Genomic DNA, 22,200 nt, shown 5'->3' with positions numbered 1-22,200 from the left:
CTACATTTGCCTTCCCAGGATGATAATCTATCACACAATCATAGTCCTTCAGGAACTCAATCCATCGCCTTTGTCTAAGGTTGAGCTCCTTCTGAGTTGGCAAATATTTTAAACTTTTGTGGTCTGTGTAAATATAGCACTTTTCACCAAATAAGTAGTGCCTCCATATTTTCAGCGTGAAGATAATTGCTACAAGCTCTAGATCATGGGTAGGGTAATTCTGTTCATGTGGCCTTAGCTGCCTGGAAGCATAAGCGACCATCCCCTCTTGCATCAATACACACCCTAACCCATTATGAGAGGCATCACTGTAGACCATAAAATCCTTTCCCGACACTGGCTATGTTAACACTGGTGCCTCTGTCAACATAGCCTTTAACTTCTCAAAACTAGTCTGACACTTGTCATTCCAGTCAAATCTGATATTTTTATGTAACAACTTGGTCATTGGAGTGGCTATTAAGGAAAATCCCTTCACAAATCTTCTGTAATACCCAACTAGCCCCAAGAAGCTTCTGACCTCAGTTGTATTTCTAGGAGGCTTCCATTCCATCACTGCTTCTATCTTTTTGGGATCTACTCTAATCCCCTCAGCTGATACTATGTGTCAAAGGAAGGAGATTTCACTCATCCAGAAGTCACATTTGGACAACTTAGCATACAGCTTATTTTCTCGCAGGGCTTGCAGAACAATCCTCAAATGTTCATCATGTTCTTCCCTGGTCTTGGAATACACCAGAATATCATCAATAAAGACCACTACAAATCGATCTAAGCATGGATGGAAGATACGGTTCATAAGGTCCATAAATGCTGCTGGTGCATTTGTTAACCCAAACGGCATCACTAGAAATTCATAGTGCCCATACCGAGTTCTGAATGCAGTGTTTGGCACATCTGCATCCTTTACTCTCTACTGATGATACCCTGATCTGAGATCAATTTTTGAAAATACACTGGCTCCTTTCAACTGATCAAACAAATCATTGATTCTGGGCAATGGATATTTATTCTTCACAGTTACTTTATTCAACTGTCGGTAATCAATAAACAATCTCAAGGTTCCATCCTTCTTCTTCACAAATAGCACCGGAGCTCCCCATGGTGACACACAGGGGCGTATGAACCCCTTATCAAGCAACTCTTGCAACTGATTTTTCAACTCCCTCAATTCAGTGGGTGCCATCCTGTAAGGAGCAATGGAAATGGGTGCTGTACCCGGCATTATCTCAATAGCAAACTCGACTTCCCTTTCTGGTGGTAAACCAGGCAACTCTTCAGGAAATACATCTGGGAAGTCTCTTACTGTGGGTATATCATTCAGGTTTGGCTAGGCTTGCCTAGTATCAACCACGTGTGCTAGGTAAGCTTCACAGCCTTTTCTCATTATTCTTCTTGCAATCAGAATGAGATAACATTGACAGAAATCATCCTTTCACCCACAACAGTGATCTCATTACCCTCAGAAGTTTTCAGAGAAATTCTCTTCAATTTACAATCAACTATTGCCTGATAACGTGACAATCAGTCCATTCCCAAAATCACATCAAACTCGTGGAAGGGCAACTCAATTAGGTCTGCCAAGAATTCATATCCTTGAATCCTCAACGGGTAACCCTTATACACTTTATTCACTACCACACTGTGGCCTAGTGGATTTGTGACCATAATGTCTTGATCACTCTCCTCTACTGGAACTCCCCTCCCTATGTGTAGTTTGATGCAAATGTGGGAATTACTGGATCCTGGATCCAGCAATGCATGTACAGAAGTGTTGTAGAGGGAAAACGTACCCCTGATGACATCCGGGGCATCTTACTCCTCCTGAGCTCTGATGGCATAAGCCCTGGCTAGTATTCTAGTGTTTAGCCTCTCAGCTGACTTGGATGCAGGCCTCAGTGATGGACTAGCTGCCTCAGGCTTACCAGGCTTCCTACCCCTTTGTGGTGCAGGAGTAGGTCTGTCAGTTTGTGTTGGAGCAATAGTAGTAGTCCTCTTTGGACAATTCTTGATCTGATGTTCTGTCAATCCACACCGTAAGCATGCACCAGTCACTTGCCAATACTCCCCCTTATGCTACTTCTGACAGTACTGATAGGCAGAAGATGCAGGGGCTGGTCCCCTAAACACCGTCCCTGGAGAGCTGCCCATTGATGGTGTGGACTGGCCTCTCCTAGGTATAAATTGTGGTGCGCCTCGAGACCGACTCCCACTCGTGGCCTGGTCACGAACTCGAGCAGGAGGACCCTTACTCTTCTTGCTGGGAGCAGAGAATGCACTGGATTGACCCGGACCTCTCTTCTGCTGTCTTTCCCTTCTATTTTGTTCATTAATTCTAACCCTTTCCACTTTTGATGCAGCATCCACTAGTTTAGAAAAATCCGTGATCTCCAGTGCTGTGATCATGACTTTGATGTTGTCATTGATCCCTTCCTCAAACCGTCTGCACCTCTCTGCCTCGGTAGGGACTATCTCCCTCCCATACCGGCTCAACTAACAAACTCACGCTCATACTCAGCCACTAACAATTGTCTCTGTCTCAAACTGATGAATTCCTTTCTTCGCTCTTCTAAATACACTTTACTAATATATTTCTTCCTGAACTCTGTGAGGAAGAATTCACAGGTGATCCGTTCAGGTTGCACCTCACTGGTTAATGTGTCCCACCACTGATATGCATCATCCTGAAGTAGGGACACAGCACCCACTAGGTTCTGCTCGGGGGTACAGTTTAGCTTTTTCAGTACTCTGATGGTTCTGTCCAACCAATTTTCTACAGCCATGGGATCATCCTCCCTCTTTCCAAAGAAGTCTACAGCCCCATGTTTTCATAATTTCTCCAGATGAGATTTTTGTGGTGCTGGTGGAGGTTTTGGCAGTGGTTGTGGTGGTGGAATTGCCCCTATCATTTGTCGGTAGAATTCAGTCATTTGCTGAAATAGCGCAAACTGAGGTTGGGCAGTTGCCTCAGCTGCTGGTGGAGTAGATTCTCTCCTGCCCCCAGACTCAGCCCTTGGTGGAGCATGACTCTCCACCTCTTCATCAATCGCTTCATGAAAGCAGGATCCATAACCTATTCAAAATGAGAAAACAAACAGATCTGCATCAGTGTCACCTCAACACTTACAAATGCAATGCAATGGTATGTACTCTATCTAGACCCAAAAACGTCTAAACCGATGCTCTGATACCACTAAATGTGACACCCCTTACCCGTCTACAGCGTAGCCGAGCAAGTTATGCCACACAGTGTGTCAAAACACCAATTCATGTTTCAATTTCAATTAATCCTTTTTAATTCATTTATTTATAATTTTTGATAAATCTAAATTTTTTCGCAAATTTTATAGAAAATCCGGCAGAGTGCTGACTATAAATTAGAAAAACAGTTCTTCTGAACCTATTAAAAACACTTCCAATAATATCATCACATTATTCTCAATCAACCTCCAATATATTCTCAACAATTTCTCAATTCACTTCAGTATCTCAAAAATTCAATTCAATTCAATTCAAAACACAATCAACTCAATGAAAAATGCTCAATTTATTACTGAACATATTCCATAGATACTTACATCAAAAGCATAATTACATGAACTTATAATATACATTACAGAAGGTTACAAAATACAAAATGTCAAAATGTCAAAATATCAAAATGGCCTAATGTTCTACCAAATGCACTGCAATGTGAGGTGACTCTGAACTCTTAGTGCAGATATGAAGGCTCACCCTGTATGAGGCCTGCTGGACTCCCCAGCTATGTCTCCAGCACCTGCACGTGGCAAAAGCGACGCGCTAAGCAATTCTGCTTAGTGGTGACAATATAAAATAAAATAAAATAAATTAAAATAAAACATGTGTACAGAATGTATGTTTACATTTTTGGGTGAACTAAGTCTCAAATGTTTATTGCAATATTATTCAATTGAAGTTTGGTAAGATTTATTAACACTGCCCGAGTAACCTATACTAGTTGACTGGACTGAATAAATGGGTAAACTGGTACTGGATACTAAGTACATCGGACCATCACATCATCGGTCACATTGTGTCTCCCGGTGTGCAACAGAACAGCTAATAAGCTGTGATAATTATCGGGGATTAAACCCGAGTATAACAACTCAATATCATAGCCAAAGGCTATTATGTCACAGAATGGCATGGGAAGCCATGAAATACAGAATGGCATGAAGCCATATGTAGTACTGCTAACAAAACCCTATTGGCATGCCAACCTATCCAAACCAATCACATTAGGCCTACTAGGGCATTTAATACTTTCATTTATGTAATTCTTTGAAATTGAATTTTTATGATTACTATTTATTTCATTGGTCAACCAAAATGTTGACTTTTGCATTGACAATAGGTAAATTAGTTTAAATATCATCAACATACAACATTTTGCATTTTAAACTTGTTGGTATTGGTTGCCAATACCATCTCTAAGCTTAAAGTGAATTGGACAGAATTTTCAGTTTTCAAGCTATGGGTTTACTATTCCATTAGTCACCTTTGTAGTGGGAATTTGGAAAAATGATCAACATGAAAGTTTTTCCTTATTTTGTCTAGTTGAATTTCATTTTTTGAATTACTCCATTTGGAGTTTTGTAGCTTAAGTTATGACCTAAAAACCATAATTGGCCGGATTGGACAGATTCCAAAATTCTGGGTAAAATTGTTTCTGCCAGATTTGGTAACTCAAGTTTTGTTGGCAATTTGACTAGGTTATGGTCATAATTTGGGTCAGGTTCCTTCATGAAAGTTGTTGGTCTATATGTTACCTTGTTTCTGGTAAAATTTCAGATCAATTGGACCTTTCTACATTGAGTTATGTCTAAATGACCAAACACTGTTCATTTGGTCATTTTGCTTAGGCAGATTGCAGGTCACCCGGATTGGAGCAAGGTTTTGGTCCACTTAGTTTGGTCTTATGGGCATGGTTTCTTCACCAAAGTTGTGCCATTTTGTGTCTAGTTTCATTTCCAATTGGCCAAACACCAAATGAACCTCTACAATTCAAGTTATAGCTGTCCAAACAGGCTGGACTCACATCCACACCTGCAGGTCACACAAGGCAGCCACTCCAACCTCAAATCCCACAACCCAATTCACTTCATTTTTTATTCAAACCAAACCAAATGGTCACTAATTGACCATTAAAACCTACTCCCATCATCACAAGATCAAAGTCTCATTCTTCAACCCAAACCCTAACTCAACATTTCAAAACCATGCATTATCATTGCATTTATCAATTCACTTATAAGATACACATTAAGGGCAGGCACACTAGCATGTTAACTCCCCAAAATCATCACCATATTACCCTCACCATGGCTGCCAAAATTTACGGTTAGCATACCAATGGTGTTTCATCAAATTTCTTTGTCAATTTACACATATTCATAGTTCTTAAACAAGAAATTTAAGTGAAATTCAAGGTTTAGGTCACTAACCTCTTTTAGCTCAAATCCAAGCCAACCACAACTTTAATTTTTCTTCAAAATTTTGCTGCCCAAAGCTTCCTCAAGGTGTGGGGTGAATTTTTTGTGAAGACAACTAGGGCTTTTGGTGGAAGAAAGCTAGGGAAATGAAGGTTTAGAAGTTTGTTAATGGTGGTTATGGTGGAATGGTTCACGGCAAGAGGAAGAAGAAAGAAAGAAAAGTATGATTTTCTTCATTTTCCAGCCCATTTGACCTCTTTTAAGTTAGTTTATGCCATGTGTCACCATGTAATTGGGTGAAGGCACACTAATGACATCATGTGATGTCATAAATTCCCATTTAATTCATTTTTTTTCTTTTCTTTTCTACTCATTTTCAATTCAATTTTTAGTAATATTTATTCATATTTTGTGTTATAATAATTATTTACTTAACTGGACAAGTCGGCCAAAAATCATCTCTGAAGGCGAAATGACCAAAATGCCCTCCGTTTGGCTTAACAGACTAAAATTGTCTGTATCGATTGAAAAATTTTTCTAAGTATTTTCTTGGTATTCTAATGCTATAGGAACCTCAATGACCCTTCTCTGGAGTCCCAATAATTTTTTTATAATTTTTCCCCCGGGTCTAGGGCTCCTAGTTATGAGAACCGCAACTTCTCACTAGGTTACCCATCGCTAGGGCACCGGCTCATTTAACTTGGTTGTATTTTATTTCTAAAACTTTTACTAAATTTTTCTTATTAATATTTGAGTTAATTATGGTTCCTCACTTTAGTTTAAATATTTTTCCGGACGTTCTAGCTGTCCGGATCGACACTGGTCACCGGAACAGTAGAATGTACGGAGTTGCTACCGGGAGGGTGTTACAAAATTCCTGTCATCAACCTCTGGTTCCTTGATTTAAGTTGATTTTAGTTTCCAGCTTTTAACTTCCAAGTCAAATTTTGATTCTCAGCGTTTTAATTTTTCATACCCCAATCGCCCAAAATATGGGTCTGAATCTTTACATAATTCCTATATGGGAAAATTTTATTCCCTTCAATAGAAATTATGTAAAGAGGGGCAGCTGTTGACACCATATTTTGGCCAATCACCGAAGTTAAGGGACTTTAAAATCGACTCTCACCCGACATCCTTCAATCACAAATGACTTTTCCAGACACATCGATTGGTCGATCATGAAATAAACCGATCTCACACTTAGTTAATTATTTTCCGACCTCTTTTCAGAGGGGTTCGAACCAATTTCAGGTATCCATATCATCCAGTCTTGACTCCTGATCTCTCTTTACAAATATTGTAGAAAGTCATTTAGCTAATGCTAGAATCGTGTTCTTCACTTATATGTCCCAGATATACCTTACAATAAAGTTAAGGTTTCTGTCCTATCTAATGATGATTTTGATCTTAAGAATTTGAATCAAGTCTTTCCACTTCTAATGTTCTAAAGTTCTACCCGGTGTTTGGTCATGGCTTAGTCCGATCTCATGCTTACAATGTTTTTCCGACCTCTTATACTTAGGTTAATAGTTGCTTTTAAGTTTGATGTTCTAATACGTTCAAACAATCAAGTACTCATACAATTGGGATGCTTTCCGATCTCATCAAGGAATTGAACAAAAAGAGAGGACTTCACTTCATTTCAAAATAAAAATTTACAATTCATTCGGCTGGAGAGTCTCCCCCAGCCTATTTTCTAAGTACATCATCATTTCTCTCATTCTCTCTCTCTCTCTCTCTCTCTCTGGATCCTCGTCGCTCTCCTCTTCGACATCTGGGGCTCATTCATCTAGGAGAAGTCCTCTTCAGGATACCGCTTCCTCAGCTCGGCCATAAGGTCATTATGGGCATTCACACAAGCCTCGGCCTCCTTTGTGGTGCTCTCCTCTTCCTTAGCTTGGAGCTCCTCATCCTTGGCTTGGAACTCTTCCTCCTTCGCCCGAAGGTCTTCAGCATAATGAGCTAGATCGGCAAACCGACCAGCTCGAGAATCTTTAAGTTCTCGTTCCACCTCCGCTATCCTCTCCTCATAATGCTTCATCCGCTCTTCCATTCTAGCAATGTAGTCGTTAGCAGAGGAGAGCTAAGCTTGTGCAGCTAAGGCATCTTGGACTGCCCTAAGGATCTCCTTATTTAAGGCATGGGGTTTCTCTCTGAGTACGTGCTTATTAGCAATGGCCTCTAAGCCCAAGCTCATCGTCTGAGCTAAGATATCATCCATGCTCTCCTCTGCCAACCGATTTCAATCTTCTTGGAAGTAAAAGGAAGCTCCCATGACTTTGCCCAGGCCGGGATTCCCCCTTGTAGAGCAGTTCCTTTCCAACGATTGGATTAGAAGTTCAGCACCCCGGGAAAGTGTCCTGACCGTAGGACCGAAAGACTCCTCTTCCATATTGGAAGAGATCGGAGGAGGAGGGGGAGGTGGAAGCTCGATTTGCTGAGAAGCAAGAGTGATGACATCTACCTCAGGGATCGGTTGCTCCTGAGATCAGGGAGGAGAGCTCGGCACCTCTACCGATTCACGACGAGGGGTCTGAGCATCAGCAATGGTAGCCCCCTTCATCGCCCTCACTTTTCTGGAGACCTCCCTCTTTCGCTTGTGGCTCTCCTTGGAAGCATCGCCGCCCATTATACCTACATAAAGAAGAAGTGAGTGAGTTCGCTAAGATTCAGTGACTAGAGATGTGGGTAGTACCAGGGCCGAAGTCAAAGAGCTGAAGCTTGTATTCTTTGTCAGTGATCAGTCGCATCATCCAATACTTCAGTTCGGCCATCACCGCGTCTAAGTAAGAGAATTTCTGGGTGGACGCCTGAGACTTTAACTCTTTCACCAAAGCGTCTTCATCCTTATTTAAAGCGATCTTTTTTAGGATGGGAGAGACCAGGTGTTGCCAACTCCATGGGATACCCTCGAAGCCATTCCGAATCTTGCTTCTCAAAATGAAGAACCAGTTCTTCCAATTCTTCAATGAAGAAGGGAGATCGGTAAAGAGAGAATAGTTAGGCTTAGCCTGAAAGAACCAGAACTCATCATCCTTCCTTCGGGCAAGCCTGTACAGCTGGGCAAAGACTTTGGCTGTAGGTTCTAGTCCCTTAGCTTGGCAGAGGCCCCAGAAAGCTATTAGAGTTCGCCAGGAGTTCGGATGCACTTGAGCTACCAAGAGGTGGTAGAACTTTAGGACAGCCTTGTAAAATTCATCCAAAGGGAAATGGAGCTCGGCCTTCAGCTGCTCTTTATACACCATGATGAGATCGCTCTCATCGAAGAAGTGATCAGCTCGATGATTGTAGTGGCATTTGATCAGTTCAAAGGAGTCGATCCATAGATTGTACTCCTGACTTATCAATTGGAGATCGGTTTCTCTCAAGACTGAAGGCAACTCATCAATTGGCAAGTTTTCTCTCCTCAAAGATGCCCCTCACCTCAATCTGGCAACAGGACTAGTTATCGAAACAAGGGCCGTTCTGGTTTGACCACCTGATCTAATTACGTCGCCCTCTTCCTAGGTCTACGAAACATGAACAGAAGGTGGGCTCGCAGCTCTCTGACCCTCGGCGTAGCTCATTTTCAAGAAAATAAGAGATGTTTAACTAAGAAAAGGATCAAAACCCTTACCGGAATGTGATCAGTGCCGGAAATACTTGAAGAAATGAGAGAATGTTGAAATTGCTAGCAAAGTGCTGAAAGTGACATAAGGGAACAACTAATTGACCCTCCCCCTATTTATATAAGTCTGAGCATTTAATGCTCACGAAGTCCCAAGCGGCGCATCGGTTAGCAAAATCAGCCCACTTTCCTGACACGTCGCGGGAAGTTCCAGAAACACAATAGTAAAATCGAATAAAATGAGATCGGTTAGCTAGGGTTATCGGGTTGGGAAAATTTCAGAGCCACAGATTGGCTAATGACGATTTAGTTAGAGATCAAATCGGATATGAACATCAAAGATCAGAAAAGGGTCATAATAGAGAAATCGGAAGGAATAGGGATCGGAAAACAAGAAGAGGATAAAATGACTTCCAATAACTCTCTTCATATTCAGAGCCGAGTTAGTTAAAGCATTGCAGGCATGATCAAATCTTCACTGCACGCCTCATTTACAGAATCGCCCACATTGCTGACAGATGCCAAAATAGTTATGGCAGTCCTGTACATCTCAATCTCCATCGTTGATCATACTTGTAAGGACAAACCCGGAGCCCTTAGATCAAAAGCAGATGACAAGTTCGGCGATTTTCATTCCCAGGCCTCGGATTCATCTTCTAAGGGAAGATCCTGAGACGTTGGATTAAGAAGAGAAAGGACAGATATTCTAAATAGGATCCTAGCTGTTCATTTTGATTCTCTTTAATTCTTAGACATTGGATTATGTCCTTTGAATCCAAACCTTCCGTCTCCCTAGGAGAGATCCTAACCCTTCATTAGGAGCACCCGTTCCCTATAAAAACCTACATGCTATACTGTAGAAGAGAGGGACGAAAAAGGTGGTAGTGATTATAGTGGAAAGGCTCTAAAATTTAATTCAGTCTTGCTACTTTGCCATTCTAAGCTTGCATAAAATCAAGAAACTTCAGAAACTAGTTTTCTTAAGTATCTCCGTTGAAGGAGTTTTGGACCTTGAAATTCTTCATTTTCAGTCTGTTCATTACTCTGCGATACCATTTTTTGTTTAGTTTCGTCTTCATCACCCTAACATCAGCATATTATTCCCCAAGCTTAATCTCATTCCGACCCGGTTACCATCGCTTTGGCTTAACTGCATTCTAACCTGGTTCTTGTTACTTGGAAGGAAGCATTAGTCCTTAGACCATCAGCTTTCAACTCTACAATATTCATGGTTCTAGAGTTAGTTCAATAGCCTCAACCTCCCATATGTAAGTGTCTAGACTATCACTTTATCGAATGCTCGTGTTTTATTTTCTCTGCTTTTATTCTCGAAATTTCCATTAAGTTCAGTTGCACTAAAAATCCCAACGTAGATTATTTAGGCTGATAGTTATTTCTTGAGCTTACTTCTTTTATTCACTCGTAAACTTTATTTATTTCTTTTTGGTTTTCATTTCCTTTGAAAATAGGTGTTCTGGTTGTGGGCAAATTATAGGTAACTTAAAAAAATATGGGTAAAAGTATCTTAACGTGATAGTTTTCGAATAAATAAAAATAACAAAAGGTTGAATAGTAGATCAGAGGAAAAGTTATGAGGTCAGGCTACTAAACGAGCCTAGGAGATAGCATAATAGAGCAGGAATCGAGATAAGATCAGATCCCAGACTAGTAACCAAAAGAGATCGGATATCGCCAGCCAAAGAGTTCTGACAAGGCGATCGCATAGGAGATCTGTGAAAAGTTTGGTCTTGCATCCACCCTCTAGTTATAAGGCATCAATGGGTTAAGGAAAGCATTGTGTGGGTTTCTGGCACCTTCAAGAGCCAGAATCCTTAATCCAAGGTCCTTATGGTATGCAATCATAACATACGCTCTAAGAGATCGGGGGAGAGTTCTTACCTTATTCTCATTTAAATAAAACATGAAGATCGGAGGAGAGTTCTTATCCGAGATCCTTCAGTAAAAATTTTAAATTAAACACTCTAAGAGATCGGGAGAGAGTTCTTACTTGATTCTCATTTAAATAAAAACACGGAGATCAGAATAGAGTTTTTATCTGAATCCTTCACTAAAAATTTTAAATTAAACACTCTAAGAGATCAGGGGAGAGTTCTTACTTGATTCTCATTTAAATAAAAACACAAAGATCGGAGGAGAGTTCTTATCCGAAATCTTCTACTTAAAACTTTAAAAACATGCCTAGAGATCGGTAGAAACTTCTTATCCAAGCTCTCTTAACAAAATCCAAATTAAAATAACACAATTCTAATACACAAGATGACTCTACACGACACTTATTCACTAAAGGGCCATCTCACGAACTTGTGCTCTTGGGAAACCCAAAATAAGTGAAATATCGAGTATTCCTTTATTTTGCACGAAGGACTAACATCATTACTATCCCAACCCTCTAATTATCTTTTAATTTACGAAGAGCATAACATCAAATCTATTTACCCTCATTGAGGGACAAGGCGAGGTGCCTAACACCTTCCTCGCCCGTATACAGACCCCGAACCTAGAATCTCTGTTCTCTTTTGAAGTGGTTTCCTTTTAATTTATTTTCACAAAATGGTTTTGCTTTAATTTCCCTCAAAATTAGAGTGGTGACTCCTCACTTTTCCCACTTCGGCGAAGAGCTTTGTCCAGGCAACCGCAAAATACCTTACGACAGTACCCTATTAGATATGGTATGTAGTATAATGAGCTATACTGATATGCCAATCTCCTTTTTAGGATTTGCATTAGAATCAGCTTTGCATGTTCTAAATAGGATTCCATCAAAATCAGTATCTTCCACACCTTATGAGATATGGCATGGAAGAAAAAAAAGTCTTAAGCATGTTAAGATTTGGGGTTTTCAGCTTATTTCAAAAACCTAAACATTGTTAAATTAGAAAACCAGATCAGAAAAGGGTCGATATGTTGGATATCCAAAAGATAGTTTTGGATATTATTTTTATTTGCCCACATCACAAAAGATTGTGATAAGTAGAGATGCCACATTTATTGAACAACAGTTTATTCAAGAAGCAGGCAAAGGAAGGCAAATAGAGTTAGAATTGGAGAATTCTGACCAACCAATAGATCAAATGGATATATATCCATCTAGTCAACCTACACCTATTGATGAAACATCTACAGCTGTTCCTCATATAACAACCAGGGTATCTCACCAACCAGTGAGATATGGTTTCCTTCATGAAGAAGAACAAGAGTTGTCTACTCATGAAGAAGTAGATCATGGAGATGATCCACTTACCTATGAAGAAGCTATATCAGATATAGACTCTTCAAAATGGATTGATGCTATGAAATCCGAGATTGATTCCATGTATAAGAATCAAGTTTGGGATCTTATTGACCCACCTGAAGGTATTGTACCTATAGGGAACAAATGGGTTTTCAAGAAGAAAATTAGTTCTGAAGGAAAGGTAGAGACCTATAAAGCAAGGCTAGTAGCGAAAGGGTTTCGCCAAAGGTAAGGAATCGACTATGAGGAGACTTTCTCGCCTGTTGCTATGCTTAAATCAATTAGGATTCTATTAGCAATAGCTGCATACTATGATTATTAGATTTGGCAAATGGATGTCAAAATAGCATTTCTCAATTGATACATTGAAGAAAATATTTTCATGGAACAACCTAGGAGTTTTGAATCCAAAATGGTTCCAAAGTGCGCAAGCTAAAGCGATCCATTTATAGGTTGAAACAAGCTTAGAGGAGTTGGTGTTGATAGTATGCCCTAGAGCATATCATTTAGTGTGTATCTTATACATGTTTTTATTAATAAAAGACATTTTAACTTTTCCGTTTACATAATATATTTATGTATAATAGAAAAGGTCCATTGATATTTTTTTAGAAATTTTATTCTTAAGTTGTTAAGAATATGAGTGACAGTATTTCTAGCACAAGGTATCATAAATAGGTTCACAATCGAGGATACTTCACAATAAGGACATGACTTATCCAGAAAGATTGTAATCATGTTTATTCCCAAGTTATTTATATGAGATGCAAATAAGATGAAATGGTGAGTCTCATGCCATATGACAAACATGATAGGCACTTATACATGATAAGTAGGTCGAACTAGTGACATTTATGACAAGCACATAGAGTTTACTCTTGTCAATGTATTATCATAAATCATATCAGTGCATATAATCTTTAGACCTAAGATAGCACAGTTTTCTTGTATATAGGTGGTTTAAGTTTGATACTGCTTTCATACTTGTACTATGTATGGGTATATGGGCATGTGTTGGCTCCTACTAGTTATATATGGAGGTAGGTGTTGATCAAGATGGAATCTGTTCCTCTAAGTAAATGGGGATAAAATCCTATGTTCATTTAATTGTTCTTGATGTTTCAGGTTGCTAGCCAGGACAGATAGATTTAATCAGAAAAGAGTTTTTGATGAGAAAAAATGTTTTAATCAAGAACTAGAATTAAAAGAGAATATAATATTCATAGCAAATGGGGTTTAACATAAGCCATGACTCCAGCTTGAGTTGGGATTTTGTAACAGAGAGATTCTAGTGCTTGGTAACAAATGATTATAGGTTCATTTAAGGTAAACCTTATTACTAATTGGGTGGCCATGACATATTATGCTAGGTGTTAACCATGGTCTATGAGGTGCATAAAATGATTTAGAGAAATCATTTTTGATAAGAAAGAGTTCTGATGATATTAAGAGTAGATATCATGTCTCATTGCCAATTAGTAAAGAGCCCAGTAAGTCACACACATACACAAGTAATCACCAAATTAAATACGATTTAATTAATTAATTAATTAAAGAGTTTAATTGATTAATTAAATAGGTTTGGTTTGCAATTAGATTGCAAAGTCCTTAGCATGGCTTGAAACCAAATCTAGGTTATTGGATGTAGTATAAGTTAAATTTATATTTAAGGTGTTTAAATATGAATTTAATTAATGAGAAATTAATTAATATATATTAATTAATTAATTTATATTTGATATAAATTGATTAGAAGAAGAGAAATAATTATTTTGAGTTGAGAACTCAAAATTAAGACACAGGGGTATTTTGGTCATTTCACAGGTTGACATGTGGCACCATTAGATGGTGACACATGGCACTACACATAAGCTTGCCAAATGTCTTTTAATCATGTAAGATGATCAAAGTTAAGATTAAATATAGGTTTGACACTTGGCACAATGTGATTGGGTCAATTAAACCTAGAGTTAATCAGAAGATGACATGTGGCAAGGGTTTTAAGTGGTGACCTAGCTATATAAGTATAAGGATGAAAGAACAAAAATATAAGCTGCCATTCTCTTTTTGTGCCGCCACCCTTGCCTGCCCTCTCCCCTCTTCTTCTTCATCTCTCATCAATTCAAAGAGATTAGCAAACAATCTCTTGAATTAAAAATACTAGAAATTGTTTCTAGTGTTTTGTTTACATCTATAATCTCTCAAAAGGCAAAACTTGATTTTCTAATTCATAGAAAAAGCTTTAGAAGTTGTTCAAGGGCTGCCATATGTGATCTTAGTGTGGACAAGCTAGAGGGACAACATCTGGTGTCCTAAAGACACATCCCAAAGGTGTCAAACACACTGCAGTGCATCAAAAGGTTAGTGTACTTATTCTTGATCTAATTTAGGGTTCTAATGGATTAATCTGTTAATTCTAAAATCTTAAATGGCAAATGTAGATCCAAAAATATATTAAAAGATTTTTAATATGCTGTTTATCATTAAAATCAAATAGATAAAAATAAATCTTGCATGATGCATGTGACCGTAGAAGAAAAATTTTGAATTTCAATGATCTAAACTTGTGTTTTTCATGCTTTCGCTCCTTCAATAGGTATCAGAGCCACTATATTTGCCATTTAGATTGTTGATTATATGATTTAATTGTGTGATTTGATCAAAAGTTGATCAATTCATTGCTAGTTGGATTCATCAAGGTGGCAGCATTGTGAGTGCACCATGGGTGCGCATGGCTTTAGGCCATTTAAGTGGTGCGCATGAGTCCTTTGGTTCTTTGGGTAATCTTTGTGTAAGTGTTGTATGATTTGCCCATAATATATCTAATTAAATTGTTTAATTAGAGTTTTAAATCACACAAATAAATTTTGATTCAAATATGAAAATTTTAAATTTGTTTGAATGTGATTCAAAGCTGAAATTTTAAATTTCTTTGAATGAGATTCAAATCTGATTTTTTAAATTTGTTTGAATCATATTTAAATCTGGATTTTTAAGTTGAATATGAGATATTCAATTTAATTTAAATATGTATGTTGCATTTAAATTGTTAAATAGTGATATGCATGATGAATGATCATGGACTATAAAAGACCAATGTGATTGGATTTATTTCTTTTATGTTTCTTTGGGATTGTAATTTAATTAATTTATTTTAATTTATTTTAGGCATGTATTATTAAGGTTGTAATAATTTTGGGTTGTAATTTTATTTATTTAGATCTTGTAAATTCGCCTTGGTATGCCAAGGATTACTATGTAATATTGGATTGCAAGAAGATCAAGGAGGTCAAGAGCATTGGTGGGACCAGTGGGAGGAATTCAAGATCAAGTATTGATTATGTACTCCTTCAGCAACTCTTGTAAAATGAATGAATGAAATGCACCTAGGAATGCCCTGATTCAATTATTGGTGGCTCAAAATTGAATCCCTTAGAAAGTCCATGATCATACCATATTTACTGTCTATCCATGAATGCATGAGATGTATGGGAATATATGCAATTATATGATATATGCATGCTAATTGGATAATGTGCAAGGTGAGACCTTAATAGTAATTAGGATGACCACAAAATCTTCCAAACAAATGATTAAGTTGAAAATGGTATAATTAAAGTAATTATAACATGGACCCTCTATTGAGGCAATTATTTTAAGAAATTTTAAATACTTACATAAGATGCAATTATTTAAGATATTTTCTTAAGAATGATTGTTAAGCAAGAGATGATATAAATATGTAAATGGTTTGGTGGCCAATATTTGATGTACCTGAGGACATTCAGATTATTTGCGTAATTACTGGCTCAACGGGATCAACTTAACTAATGCAAGATAAGTCAATAATGGATGTACATGAGATTTTGAGCATGAGGGGCTAGGTAAAGGATTGAACCTCACATGAGATGTGATAGGCAAGGAGTTGCTCACTTATAGTTTATTGTAATTATAATAATGGATGTACCTGAGGATGATCAATAGAATTATAAGAATTCAATCACCCACTAGAAATCCATCCAACTAGGATTTCCATTTTCTACTTTGGAAGTGTAGGATTTGCTAAGTTAGTGGGAGGACCAATTTGATTAAAAAACCATAATCATTTTAGTTAAATACATGATACATTTACTAATTAATCTGGCTATTTTCTACAGTTAACTTTCTGATAACAATGAGCACAGAACAACCACCACCATGCAATATTCTTGCAAGCATACTTGATTAAAATAGGTTAAAAGGACCAAATCTATCTGATTGGCTAAGAAATTTGAAACTTGTCTGAACCTTTAACATATAGGATATGTTCTAGATTCAAATGTTCCTGGTCCCTTACCTCCAAAGGCCACTCTAGAGGAACATGAAACTTTGGACAAGTGGAAGGAGCATGATGTGAGACCTAAGTGTTACATGCTTGCTTCTATGAGTAATAAGTTACAGAAGCAGCATGAAAACATGCAGAGTGCGAGTGAGATCCTCCTTCACCTATAAGAGTTATATGGTAAGCACAGCAGGAATGTTAGGTATGAAATATCTAGACAACTGTTCTGCATGAGGATGTCTGAGGGACAGAATGTTAGGGATCATATCCACAAGATGATTCGGCTAATTGAGTAGCTAGAACACCTTGACTTTAACATGGATTTCCAACTGCAAACGGATTTGATCCTTCAATCCCTTCCTGAGTCTTTTAGGAATTTTGTGACAAATTTCCATATGACTAAATAGGAATGCACCTTGGCTGGTTTACTCAATATGCTAATTATTGCCCAAAAGAATATGCCGGGTAATAAAGGAAAGTGGTAGCTTTGATTGCATCTTCTTCTACTGGAAAGTCCAATAAGAAGAAGAGCAATAAGAAAAAAAAAAACCTCAGATTCCTGGTCCTTCCAAGAAAATAGCTAAACAGAAAGGGAAGAATAAAGCTGATGGAGGCAAAGGAAAGTGTTTCCACTGCCAACAGGATGGGCACTGGAAAAGGAACTGCCCAGAGTATCTTGCTTCTCTGAAAGGCAAGAAGGATACGCCTTTGGAAGGTATGTCCATATCTTGTTATTTAGATTCTGATGATACTCATAGTTCATCTACAACTTGGGTTTTAGATACTGGTGCTAGTTCTCACATTTCTTATGATAAGCAGGAACTAGCAAATAGTAGCAGCTTACGTTCTCGAGATGTTAGAGTCCGGATTGGCAATGGCTTAACTGTTGAAGCTTTAGCCATAGGATCTAAATCTTTTTACATGTTTGGACATGTTATGTGTTTGGATAATATTTTATATGTACTTGATGCTTTGAAGAACATCATTTCTTTATCTAGTTTGACTAGAAATGGCTATGAATTTCAGTTCACAGATGATGTTTACAATATTTATTTTGGAAATAAATATGTTGGTTCAGGTTATATGAATAATGGTGTTTATTATTTGGATAATAATGACAAATACAAGATGAATGCAAGTGATCTAAATGAATGCAATGCCATGGTGAAAATCAACTCTAGTTCAAAATATATTTGGCACTTATGGTTATATCATGTTGCAGAAGATAGGATTGCAAAACTGGAGAAAATGGGGATTCTATCTTCATTGGGCTCTGAGTCTACTCTAACTTGTGAATCTTGCCTTCATGGAAAAATGACTAGATCACCCATTATAGGACAAAAGCTAAGAGCTGAAAGTATTTTGGAGCTAATACATAGTGATGTATGTGGTCCATTTAAAGAAATGGCTAGAGGTGGTTTTCATTACTTTATTAACTTTACTGATGATAAATCAAGGGTTGGAAATTTGTATTTGATGAAATACAAACATGAATCCTTTGAAAAGTTCAAAGAATTTAAATTTGAAGTAGAAAATCAAACAGGAAAGAGTATTAAAGCTCTTCGATCAGATCGTGGAGGTGAATACTTGAGTACTGAATTTGATAAATACTTGAGAGAGCACGGCATTGTTTCCTAGCTAACTCCTCCAGGAACACCACAACTGAATGGTGTATCTGAAAGGAGAAATCATAACCTATTGGATATGGTACGTAGTATGATGAGCTTTACTAATATGCCAATCTCTTTTTGGGGATTTGCATTAGAATTAGCTTTGTATATTCTGAATAGGATTCCATCAAAATCAGTATCTTCCACATCATATGAGATATGGCATGGAAGAAAACCAAGTCTTAAGCATGTTAAGATTTGGGGTTGTCCAGCTTATGTCAAAAAGCTGAACACTGATAAATTGGCAACCATATTAGAAAAGGGTCGATTTGTTGGATATCCAAAAGATAGTTTTGGATATTTTTTTATTTGCCTACATCATAAAAGGTTGTGATAAGTAGAGATGCCACATTTCTTGAACAACAGTTTGTTCAAGAAGGAGGCAAAGAAAGGCAAATAGAGTTAGAGTTGGAGAATTCTGACCAACCAACTAATTAGATGGATATAAATCCATCTACTCAACCTACACCTATTGATGATACATCTACAGCTGTTCCTCATAGAACAACTAAGGTATCTCACCCACCAGTGAGATATGGTTTTCTTCATGAAAAAGAACAAGAGTTATCTACTCATGAAGAAGCAGATCATGGAGATGATCCACTTATCTATGAAGAAGCTATATCATAAATAGACTCTTCAAAATGGATTGATGCTATGAAATTTGAAATTGATTCCATGTATAAGAATCAAGTTTGGGATCTTGTTGACCCACCTGAAGGTATTGCACCTATAGGGAACAAATGGGTTTTCAAGAAGAAAATTGGTTATGATGGAAAGGTAGAGACCTATAAGGCAAGGCTAGTAGCAAAAGGGTTTCGCCAAAGGCAAAAAATCGACTATGAGGAGACTTTCTTACCTGTTGCCATGCTTAAATCAATTAGGATTCTATTAGCAATAGCTACATACTATGATTATGAGATTTGGCAGATGGATGTCAAAATAGCTTTTCTCAATGGATACATTGAGGAAAACATTTTCATGGAACAACCTAGGGGTTTTAAATCTCAAGATGGTTCTAAGGTATGCCAGCTAAAGCAATCCATTTATGGGTTGAAAGAAGCTTCGAGGAGTTGCAACATCCATTTTGATGAAGCCATTAAGTCATTTGGTTTTATCAACAATGAGGATGAGCCATGTGTATATAAGAAGGTTAGTGATAGTGCTTTCACTTTCCTTGTCTTATACGTGAATGACATTTTGTTGATGGGTAATGACACATCTATGTTGACAACTGTAAAGGTATGGTTGTCAAATGCATTCTCCATGAAAGACTTAGGAGGGGCAACCTATATTCTTGGGATTCGAATTTATAGAGATAGAGCGAAAAGAATAATTGATTTATCCCAAAGTCTATGCTTGGAAAAGGTGTTAAAGAGGTTTAACATGCTTGATTCCAAGAGAGGATTGTTACCAGTGAGACTTGGTATCCATCTTCTAAAGAGATGTCTCCAAAGACACCTGAAGAAAGAGATAAAATGGCCAGGATTCCATATGCTTCGACTATTGGAAGTTTCATGTATGCAATGTTGTGTACTAGGCCGAATATCGCATATACTATTAGTTTGACTAGCAGGTATCAATCCAATCCAGGTTTGAAACATTGAATAACTGTTAAGAATATCCTTAAGTACTTGAGAAGAACTAAGGATTTATTCTTGATTTATGGAGGTGGAGACTTGCAATTGGATGCTTATACTGATTCTGATTTCCAATCAGATATCGATGATAGAAACATTGAATAACTGTTAAGAATATCCTTAAGTCTGGGTATTGTTAGTAGTATGCCCTAGAGCATATCATTTAGTATGTATCTTGTAAATATTTTTATTAATAAAAGTTATTTCCACTTTTTTGTTTATATAATATATTTATGTGTAATAGAAAAGGTCCATTGATATTTTGTTAGAAATTCTATTCTTAAGTTGTTAAGAATATGAGTAACAATATTTCTAGTACAAAGTATCATAAATAGGTTCACAATCGAGGATGCTTCATAATAAGGACATGACTTATCCAGAAAGATTGTATTCATATTTGTTTCCAAGTTATTTATATGAGATATAAATAAGATGGAATGGTGAGTCTCATGCCATATAGCAAACATGATAGGCACTTATAAATGATAAGTAGGCTGAACCAGTGACACTTATAACAAGCACATGGAGTTTACTCTTGTCAATGTTTTGTTATAAATCATATCAGTGCATATAATCTTTAGACCTGAGATAGCACAATTATCTTGTATATTGGTAGTTTGAGTTTGATACTGCTTCATACTTGTACTGTGTATGGGGATATGGGCATGTGTTAGCTCCTACTAGTTATATATAGAGGTAGGTGTTGATCAAGATGGAATCTGCTCCTCTAAGTAAATAGAGATAAAATCCTATGTTCATTTAATTGTTCTTGATGTTTCAAGTTCTGGCAGACAGGATAGATTTATTGAGAAAGAGTTTCGTGAGAAAAATCTTTTTAATCAAGAACTGGAATTAAAAGAGAACATAATATTCATAGCAAATGGAGTTTGACATAAACCATGACTCCAGCTTGAGTTGGGATTTTGTAACAGAGAGATTCCAGTGCATGGTAATATATGATTATAGGTTCATTTAAGGTAAACCTTATTACTAATTGGGTGGCCATGGCATGCTATGCTAGGTGTTAACCATGGTCTATGAGGTGCATAAAATGATTTAGAGAAATCATTTATGGTAAGAAAGAGTTCTGATGATATTAAGAGTTGATATCATATCTCATTATCAATTAGTGATGAGCCTAGTAAGTCACACACATACACAAGTAGTCACCTAATTAAATATGATTTAATTAATTAATTAAGTAATTAATTGATTAATTAAATAGGTTTGGTTTGCAATTACATTGCAAAGTCCCTAGCATGACTTGAAACCAAATCTAGATTATTGGATGTATAGTATATGTTAAATTTATATTTAAAGTGTTTAAATATGAATTTAATTAATGAGAAATTAATTAATAGAGATTAATTAATTAATTTGTATTTGATATAAATTAATTAGAAGAAGAAAAATAATTATTTTGGGTTAAGAACTCAAAATTAAGACACAGGGGTATTTTGGTCATTTCGCAGTGTGACATGTGGCACCATGAGATGGTGACACATGGAATTACACATAAGCTTGCCAAATGTCTTTTAATCATGTAAGATGATTAAAATAAAGATTAAATATAGGTTTGACACTTGGCACAATGTGATTGGGTCACTTAAACCTAGAGCTAATCAAAGGGTGACATGTGGCAAGGGTTTAATGTGTCGACCTAGCTATATAAGTGTTGTTATGAGAAAATAAAATACAACCAGCAGCCACACTCCTTTGTCAAGCCATTTTGAGGCTCTTCATCTCTTCTTCTTCATCTCTCATCAATTCAAAGATATTAGCCATCAATCTCTTGAATTAAAAATACTAGAAATCGTTTCTAGTGTCCTGTTTACATCTCTAATCTCTTAAAAGGCAGAACTTGAATTTCTAATTAATAGAAAAAGCTTTAGAAGCTGTTCAAGGGCTTCCATAGGTGTTCTTGGTGTGGACAAGCTAGAGGGAGAACATTTGATGTCTTGAAGACAAATATCAAAGGCGTAAATACGCTGCAGTGCATTAAGAGGTTAGTGTAATAATTCTTGATTTAATCTAGGGTCTAAAATTAATCTGATTAATTTTAAAATCTTAAATGGAAAATACAGATCCAAATGTAGGAACGGAAGCGTGAAAAACACAAGTTTATACCATTGAATTCAAAAATTTTCACCTAGGGTCACATGCATCATGCAAGATTTATTTTTATCTATTTGATTTCAATGATAAACAACATATTAAAACTCTTTTAATATGTTTTTGGATCTGTATTTGCCA

Source organism: Hevea brasiliensis, chromosome 17 (assembly GCF_030052815.1).
Source record: "Hevea brasiliensis isolate MT/VB/25A 57/8 chromosome 17, ASM3005281v1, whole genome shotgun sequence".
Classification (NCBI taxonomy): domain Eukaryota; kingdom Viridiplantae; phylum Streptophyta; class Magnoliopsida; order Malpighiales; family Euphorbiaceae; genus Hevea; species Hevea brasiliensis.
The sequence above is the reverse complement of the archived record's forward strand: the minus strand, read 5'-3'. Positions refer to the sequence as shown.